Below are 9,305 nucleotides of genomic sequence, written 5' to 3'. Positions count from 1 at the left end.
GAATGAAGCAGGAATTATATGGCCTGTAACATGAGCCCTACAGATTCTGACACTGTAGATATTACTGTACATGTGTGTGGTGGTGGATACAAAAAGATTTACAGGACCAAAAAAAAAAAAAAACGTGTGTGTGTGTATGTGTGTGTGTGAGAGTGTGTACAGTATACACAGTATATAATTCAGAAATAGAATTTAATATGTCTGAATCTCCTTCTAAAGCACACGTCCAGAGAGTGTGTATTATAAGTGTATCATTTGTTTACCCTCCCATGGTAAACTAAATGGGTATATGGGGTATTTACATGGGTAAGTGGTGTTGGTGATTGTGATCAAGCTGCCTATGTTGAGAATGTTTTTTTTGATTACTCACAGAAATGTATCTGTTGAAACAGAAATGTCCCATGACTGTGGTATTCCTCTTGAAGTCTGTTAGCTGGAAGGTGGAAGAGGTCACCGAGAAGACCATAATTAGCTGTGGCTAATTGCTGTGTGGCTTCCAGGGGGTGGTTAGCTTCAGCAGAAATAGATATTTCTCCATTGACAACCATTCAAAAGTAGCTGTGTATTCTGATCATTTATTTATTATAATTATAATATAATTATATGTTGCTTGTATAATTATAAGCAACATATCATATTTAATGCATGCTTGAGAGGAAGAGCACAGGATGAGGCTGGTCACGGGAGGTAAACGGCCTGTTTGGGAGTCTTGCACAGTGTTGGGGAAAGTTATTTTGAAAAGTAATGCATTACAATATTGCGTTACTCCCATAAAAAGTAACTAATTGCGTTACTTAGTTACTATTTTAGAAAAGTAATGCGTTATGTTAGCTACTTAACTTTTTTTCACCTGGGCTGGGCTTGTTTTTTTTATAACAAAAAAGTTCTATTTTTGGACAAATGTAAAGACCCTTTCACACCAAAAGTGAAATAATAAGCCTCAGGCTGAAGGAAATGCAAATTCAGAGATTAAATGCATAACAAATTATGTTTTATTTAACATATTTAGTTATTGGAGGTTTGCATAGTATTCTGATTTTGCATTTCACTGATTTTATTCATTTTGAGCAATATTGAATCTTTTTGTTGTGCAAGTGAGATGAGTAAATGCACGCTCACATTTAGTCTAAAACTACAATAACCATCATGTTTACACACAACATCTCTGCACTTCGATTTGTCTCAACACGGGGACAAGAGAACTGTCAGTCAATAAATGGAAAAACAAAGTAACTTGTGTTACTTATTTGAAAAAGTAACTCAGATATTTTGTTGTAAATTTTAAAAGTAATGCGTTACTTTAGTTACTTGAAAAAGTAATCTGATTACATAATTCAAGTTACTTGTAATGAGTTACCCTCAACACTGGTCTTGCAGCAACAGGTAAAACGCCTCTCTCGTTCATACCTGCCGACAGGTGCTTGGCAAAGTATGAAAATGGAGGGTTACTCAGAGAGAGGATCAAGGACAGCGATTGCCAAACGCTTCCGCCCTCATGCTACAAACATCCTCTCTTCGAGGAAGGATGTTATCATGCACCAACAATGAGTCTATATCAAAAGACATTTTGATGTATGCACATTTTTTCTTTTATGTGATGAAATCTCCAAATACAAACTCTAAAGCCACTGAATTCTTTGTCGGCTTATTATGAGCTTTACATTTACTTCATCAGTCATTGCCATGAAAATGTCACAATCCAACCCCAGTTCATTTATCTTTGATTTTTCTTTTGGTTTTGGGATGAAATATGACCCAGATATGTTCTCGACAGGTTTACTGAGAGTCACCCATAGACTGACCATTGATCTTTATGTTGCCTACCTTGGCCTGATTTAATGATGCTGACAAACAGAGGCATCTACTGCATGTTGGTTATGGTGTCATTCTATCTTCACAGTAATCGATCCAACATGATCTCACCAGTGCAAGCGATCATCTCCATCCCTTCCTCTTTAAAGAGTCTCTCTGCTACCATTTACAACAATACACATTCTATTTCAATCACTTTGTGATGTTTGATTTTTGGAGCAACCCCCCTTCGAGATCATGAAGTTCCATCTGTAACTTTTTATCTCGCTTCTTAGTGAATTTACGACAAACAGCCGGTTTACAATTCTCTGTGCTGTATATGAAATAACAACCGAGTGTAACGGCATGTAATGCACATAATTATTTACAATCATGTCCTTACCGCAGGGACGCCCGGCAATGATACGGGACAGAGAGTTTGTGGGAATAGAATTACGTTCAAGATTTAGGGATCCTTTAAAAGAAAGGCTTCCCTTGTTGGATTGGTTTACCTCGCCTTATATGTGGAGTTCCCCTTCTGGAAATGGTTGGAGGAATAATCATAAAAACAGCATTGCAAAAACAAGTCAAATGAGAGTTGCTAATGTCAGGTCATGCGTGTAGCCACAAAAAAGATGGAAAGGAGGAGGTATATACTAAACTATCTATGAACCTGTTGGATCTGAGTGTGAATGGCACACTTTAAAAAAAATTATATTAATACAGAATACACGTAGATTACAGGTTGGGGTCAGTACTTTTTATTTTTTTTAAAGAAGAATATTTTTATCCAGCAAGGATGCATTAAATTTGTTCAAAAGTGACAGCAAAGACATTTATGACACGACTAAAGATTTCTATACAAGTAAATGCTGTTCTTTTGAACTCTATATTCAGCTAAGAATCCTGAAACTGAAACTGTTTTCAACATTGATAACAATACGTTTCTTCCAAATCAGCATATTAGAATGATTTCTGAAGGATCATGTGTGACAGAAGACAAAATTCAGCTTTGCATCACTGGAATAAATTACATTTTAAAATATATTTCACGAAATTACGGCTTTTACTGTTATTTTGAACAAATGCAGCCTTAAGACCTGAGGAAAAACACACCGTTCATCATTGTTAATAATCTTCTGTATAGAAGCAGAGCTCATCTTGACTGTGAGAACTGGAGACGGATCAAACGGGCCGTGTCCAGGTCAGACGTGGGGGGAGGAACATTTCGGAGGCACTGGTATGAAGCGTCTCCCGTGGACAACCCACAGGTGCCTGATCCGCCAGCTTAAGATCCACTATATCCCAGGATTCTCTAATGTTTGTCCACATACTGTACTATGTTTAAAGAGCGGTCTTGAGCCTGTGATTAAAAAGAGAAGAGAAAACTCCAGAACCGTAACCCTGAAGCCAAGTTCAGTTCCAGAATGGAGAATTCTCTGGTTGATATGAACTCAAGAGCAATAGAATTCCCAAGATTCCAGACTCAGTGTAGCAGAGAACAGCTAATGGTCTGTTCCTCCTCACGACCTCTCGGGTAATCCTTAGAATCCAATAGTGTAGAAGAGATATGGAGGACCTCTATAGTGATGGCTGCCACACAATGAAGAATTAATTTTTTAAAGGCTTGTTTATTATTATAAAGCAATTGTAAAATTAGCAAGGCAAAATGGTTAAGGACGGATGATTATGATTTACTAGATTTATATCTATAAATAAATGCACATGTGTCTGGCATTTTCCCCTTCACAAAACACCCAGAAATCGGTTTTAATTACAGAGACAAAAAAAGTGCAGCTCTTCAGCAGATGTTTGCACTCACTTTCCTTCAGAGACCCTTTAATAATAATAGAGAAGTGCTGGTGATGAAAAACATCAAACAATTCAATCAAAGTGACATAAAAAACCGGGCAAAGAAAAAATTGCGGTTTCTCTAGTAATTCAGTTATTTAGATTTAAATGCATGTGAAAACACCACATTTTTTAACATCTTGTTCTGTTTCTGTGTACAAACGTTTATAAGCAGCGTTTCATCCGAGTTCTTTCTGCGCCAATTCAAGTATCATGCCAGAACAATGACAATAAATAAATTACTTACATGCATTAATATCTGCATGGTCTGTTCTGATCTGACTTACAAAAAGTACCGTGATAATATATGTTTTTGGGATATGAATAATAATTCTCTTTGAGCATTACCATGGTGTTCTTTATTAAAGTACCTTTGATGGGATTATCCTATCATACAATACCATACCATACCATTTGTGAAATATTATTGCAATTAATTTTTAAATATATTTTGAAACTTTACTCCATTCTTCAGTGTCACATGATCCTTCAGAAATCATTCTAATATGCTGATTTGCTGCTCAATAAACATTTCTTAATATTATTGATGTTGAAAACTTTATATTTTTGTGGAAACTGTAATACTTTTTCAGGATTCTTTGATGAATAGAAAGCTGAAAAGAACAGCATTTATTTGAAATCATTTTTCTAACAAAAATACATATGTACAATATATATATATATAGGGGTAAGTAAGAAATATTTATATATATTTATCTTTCTTACCCCAAACATTTGAATGGTATAGTGTATTAAAAGCAGCAAACACATCTTGATCTTGATAACTTTGTGTCTCTGGCTGCTTCAAAACATGTAGCACTGAGTTTGAATAAAGTCTATTTTTACAGGTTTACATTCGTGCTAATTCATGCTACTTTACACTGAAGTTTGATGAGTATATTAATCTAGTGATGAGAGACGTAGGAAAAACAAGCAGCACTGTAAATTATGGTAATCCCAGATGTTTCACACATACCAAGCAAAACATCTGTTGTGTTTGGCAAGAGAACTGAATATCTTATTCTGAGACTCCTCTTCTTACAGTGGAATTCAAACGTGTGTGTGTGTGTGTGAGAGCAGTGAGCACACGTCACTGTATAGAGTGCGTATGTACCATATACAGTAAGAAGAGAGGAAGGTTTATCTGGATGATCACACTGTTTCAGTTGCAGATTGACTTGCCTGTGATAAGAGTGGTATGTCTGTGGTTAATGAAGTGTGTGTTCATATGCAGCTTTCGTTCCTTTGATCTTCAGTGTTGATGGATGATGATAAGATAGAAGCAAAGTTGAATGTACTTTTCCTTACCATGGAAAATACCTTGCATATAATCCATAGAATTCCATAGAATTTTCTATTCAGTTTTAATGATTCTGTAAATTGTTTAGCCTCTAGTTCATGGCATCACTGTCAGAAAAAGAAATTGGCAAACATTTTACTTTTAGGGGTACAAAAAGTAACTTTATACCTGTAAAATGTGCATTTTATACCTTAGATTAGTAATACCCTTAAGGTATGTACTTTTAGAGGTAAATAAGGTACAAAGTTATCCCTTTAAGTTACCCCCTGTTATACCTGTAAAAGTATAAGTTTTGCATGTTTTTTTTTTTTGTTTTTGTTTTTTCTGAGAATGAATATGAATACATTTCAGTGTTTTAATTTAAGGGAGTTTTAACTTAAGCAATTTTGGTTTGGTCGCCACTTTCTGTCCAACTATTTCTCAAACTCTATATGTTCTCTCTCTCTCTCTCTCTCTCTCTCTCTCTCTCTCTCTCTCTCTCTCTCTCTCTCTCTCTCTCTCTCTCTCTCTCTCTCTCTCTCTCTCTCTCTCTCTCTCTCTCTCTCTCTCTCTCTCTCTCTCTCTCTCTCTCTCTCTCTCTCTCTCTCTCTCTCTCTCTCTCACACACACACACACAAAACCTCACATTCTTTCTAGTCTGAACCTTTGCCCTTCAGATTCTATCCAGTCTGTAACACCTATATAATCATGCCACCATTGCGCCCCCTCTGTTGCATGTGGGCCAATAATAGACAGGCCAGGTAGCTCAGCGATGAGGAATTTCACATTGATATTTGATCCCACCGGCCCGTGTGTGGTGAGAGCTTATGGGACACAGTGCATGTCAGAGTTTGAGGTTTCCTCAGCTCCTTCTGAAGCATCTAGAGTAGCTCATAAAAGAGTAATGGATGTTTTATCAAAGCTAATAGCCTATGACAAGCAAAGAAAACAAAAGACACTGAGAATGTTATTGCTGAGGTGTTTGAAGAATTGAGGGCGCAGAGCTGGAAAAATAGGAGACCCCCAAAAATTGGTGGACTGGTGTTTAACGTCCTGATTAAGGCCATTGAAATAAACTAAATATTATGGAAAAGGTGTCGTTGTGTCAGACATTCATTTATTTGATATAAAGTTACTCAAATGAACTTCTTAACTCATAAGCTTAGATAGATAGATAGATAGATAGATAGATAGATAGATAGATAGATAGATAGATAGATAGATAGATAGATAGATAGATAGATAGATATAGATAGACAGCTTCAAATATTTCTTGAAAACATGGTCCATTTTTTTAAGATTCTTTGATGAAAAGAAAGTTCAAAAGAACAGCATTTATGTTCAATTGAAATCCTTTGTAACATTATAAATGTGCAATGTTACTTTGGATCAATTTTATTCATCCTTGCTGACTAAAAATATTTGTATTCAAAACTCTTACTGACCCCAAACTTTTGTATTATATTCTGTAATATTATAATATTATCATTACACAGCGACTGAGGAAAAAATAAGCCTACCCAATGATGATGACCGTTTAAAGGTGATTCATGGATTGTGGCAGGTGTGTTCAGTTTCGGCTGGCTATGGAAACATGATTCGTTTTGGTCCTCATATCATCAATCACCTTTAACCCTTCTCATGTCAAAGTGTCTAAATAGCCAACGTCTGAAAGTTTACAAAACAGAAACGTTTCTCAAATGCACTAAATGCTCTAAAGATAACACAAACAGCCATCAAAAATAACTTTCGTATAAAGTTTCTCCTGTAAAAATGCAGTTAAAAAGCATCGCCCACCCTGTGTGGAGATCCAGCTGGCGGAGCTGAGTGGCCGGGTAATGGTGATTTATGAGAGATGTGGAAGGAATGTTTGAGGAGCACATGTGTCTACGGCCGCTGTGTGACAGGTGCTGCGAGAGGCCTCGGCGGGTGGCGCAATCAAGCCTAGCGCTAGCAGTTCTATTAGCCATTGTAGGCTATATAGTCTGTGTAAACTTGCATGTTGCTGTTACATGTAACAATATTTATGTGCATATTTTAAAATTGAATTAAAAATGATAAGGTTCTATACATTCAAATTAATAATTAAAATGACATGAAATAACAATGAATAATACTTTTATAGCATTTATAAATCTTGGCAATATATAGCCTAATGTTATGTAGCCTACTAATTCATCTTTAACATTTAAAGCTGTATAAATTAACATTATGAACAGACAATTTGAGAGAGCCTATATGAATTAATATTGCATATTTACAGTAGGCTATATTTAAAAATGAATGTTAAAAGTGCAGTGTGTGATTTTTCAAAATCGTTGTTGAACAGTGTTGATATTTGAAATCAACCTAAATAAACACACTCCTCCCTTCATTGCTCTCCCCCCAAAATACACAAACACACAATGCAAGAGTGTCTCTTTATCATGGCAGAAGCGGAGAAAAATAATGCTTTGCGCAAAATAAAGCGAAGACGACGAACGAACGACAAGGAAGCACAGCGCTGCTTTGGCCTCTCCAGCGCTGGAAAGCTTTTCTAATAATAAAGCTACACTGTGTAGGATTTTATCCCATCTAACGGTGAAATTGTTTATGACTACCAACTGAATATTACTTTCTCATCCCATTCCAAGGGCGTTTTAACTCCTACGTTGGCTGTATTATTTCAATTGTGCCGGCAGTCGCGAGTAATCTCCCCCTCGCATTCGTCACGGTGCCACTGAGTGTTAAAACGCGAAAGGCGAAGCTTGAATTTCCAGGTATGTCCCTCTTTGGCACATGTATTTTCAAGATGGAGGCTCAACATGGCTGCCGCCATTCGAGCGACTCACTCGTATGTATTCTAAATGGCAGATTCTACGCTTACGAGAATACTTGATTAGTTGGTAGAAGTAATTACACATTAATGAGCACATATCATTTTGAAAGAACAAAGTGTTTTTTGCTAAGAATCAACTTAAAAAATTACACAGTGTAGCTTTAATGCTCTTGCCTGATCATAACCTTCTTTTTCCAGTGAAATTCCTCAGAGCTTTTCTCTTTTGTAATGTCTCTCAGCCATCTCTCTTTCTACAGTCGTTCTTCAAATCTCCCTCTTGCTCACTCTCTCTCCTCCCTCATGATGAGTGACACGCCCCCTACAGCCGATTGGCTACAAGTGTGTTGTGCTGCTCGGTCTTATCAACCTTCAACAGCGTTTCTCAGAAATCTAACTAATTGAAAACTTTATGAAAATTGTTACCATTTATTCATTTGGTAGGTTGAATGTCACAATGAGCAGTTTTTTTAATGACATGCAAAAGATGAGATGCAAGACCCCTGTATTATTTATTTTGTACACACTATGTGGATTGTATCCCTTCTGGCTTCCTTTAAATTGTGATGTCAAAAAGATTTTGCTAATAGCCCTGCTATCTTTTCAGTGACAGGGCAAATAGAGCAACACTAGGCTGCTGTCACTCATATCCGCTCTCAGGTCGAACAAAATCAAAGAGATTCCTCTTCCGTCAAGGGCAGATAGATGTCATCACTCAGGGCCACAAGGTATGAAAGCACTGTAAACAGTCTGCATTTGCACTTGAGCACACACCATTCATATTACGTACACATGCATCTCCTTCCATTCCCCGTGAGTTCCTCCGCGCTGTGGGGAATTGTGAAGTGTGAGAGGCTCGCTGTAAAACATTAAAAACCCAACCACAGCCCTAAATTCCATGAGATGTTTGCTAACCCCATGCCTGTGTCTGAGAGAACTGTGGGGGCTCAGGGGGGATGTGATGAATGGGCCGAAGGAGCATGATGAATGTGGCTGTCGGGGTCAGTGTAAAAGTGTGTGTGAGGACGGCCATCGGGTTTGTGTACGCATGGAGGGTTAAGATAAAGCAAAGAGGAGAATCTCACACTGAACTGTGAGGGGGAAAAGAGAGGAGAGACAAGTGTGTGAGAAGACAAAAAAGGACAAAGAAGTGGGGAGATGGGAAAAAGCTTGTAATTTATCATTTAAAGTTATATAATATATAACTTTATACAGTTTATAATGATTTATTCAATAATCATAAACGAGATGAGTAATATGAATAAACAAAAAGTCAAAATAGATGAAGATTACAGGTCTGTGTAAACACTAAAATGACTCCATTAAGTCTGTTCTGCTGTTGGACATCCATTTTTCACAATCCAATCAATTTCTGATGGATAAATTCAAGTCCCGTCCTTTTTTCTTTGAAATTTGTTGTATTATGAAAGTAAAATGAATAGCAAAATTCATGTAAAAATTCTACATCATATGTGCCAAATCTTATTTTCTTTCAAAAAAATAATGTGTATATTAATGTGTTGATGTATTATAGAGAGAGATTTTGCTGTGTGTATACATACCCCCCCC

This window comes from Squalius cephalus, assembly GCF_949319135.1.
Source record: "Squalius cephalus genome assembly, chromosome: 10".
Classification (NCBI taxonomy): domain Eukaryota; kingdom Metazoa; phylum Chordata; class Actinopteri; order Cypriniformes; family Leuciscidae; genus Squalius; species Squalius cephalus.
Note: the sequence above shows the minus strand (reverse complement) of the source record.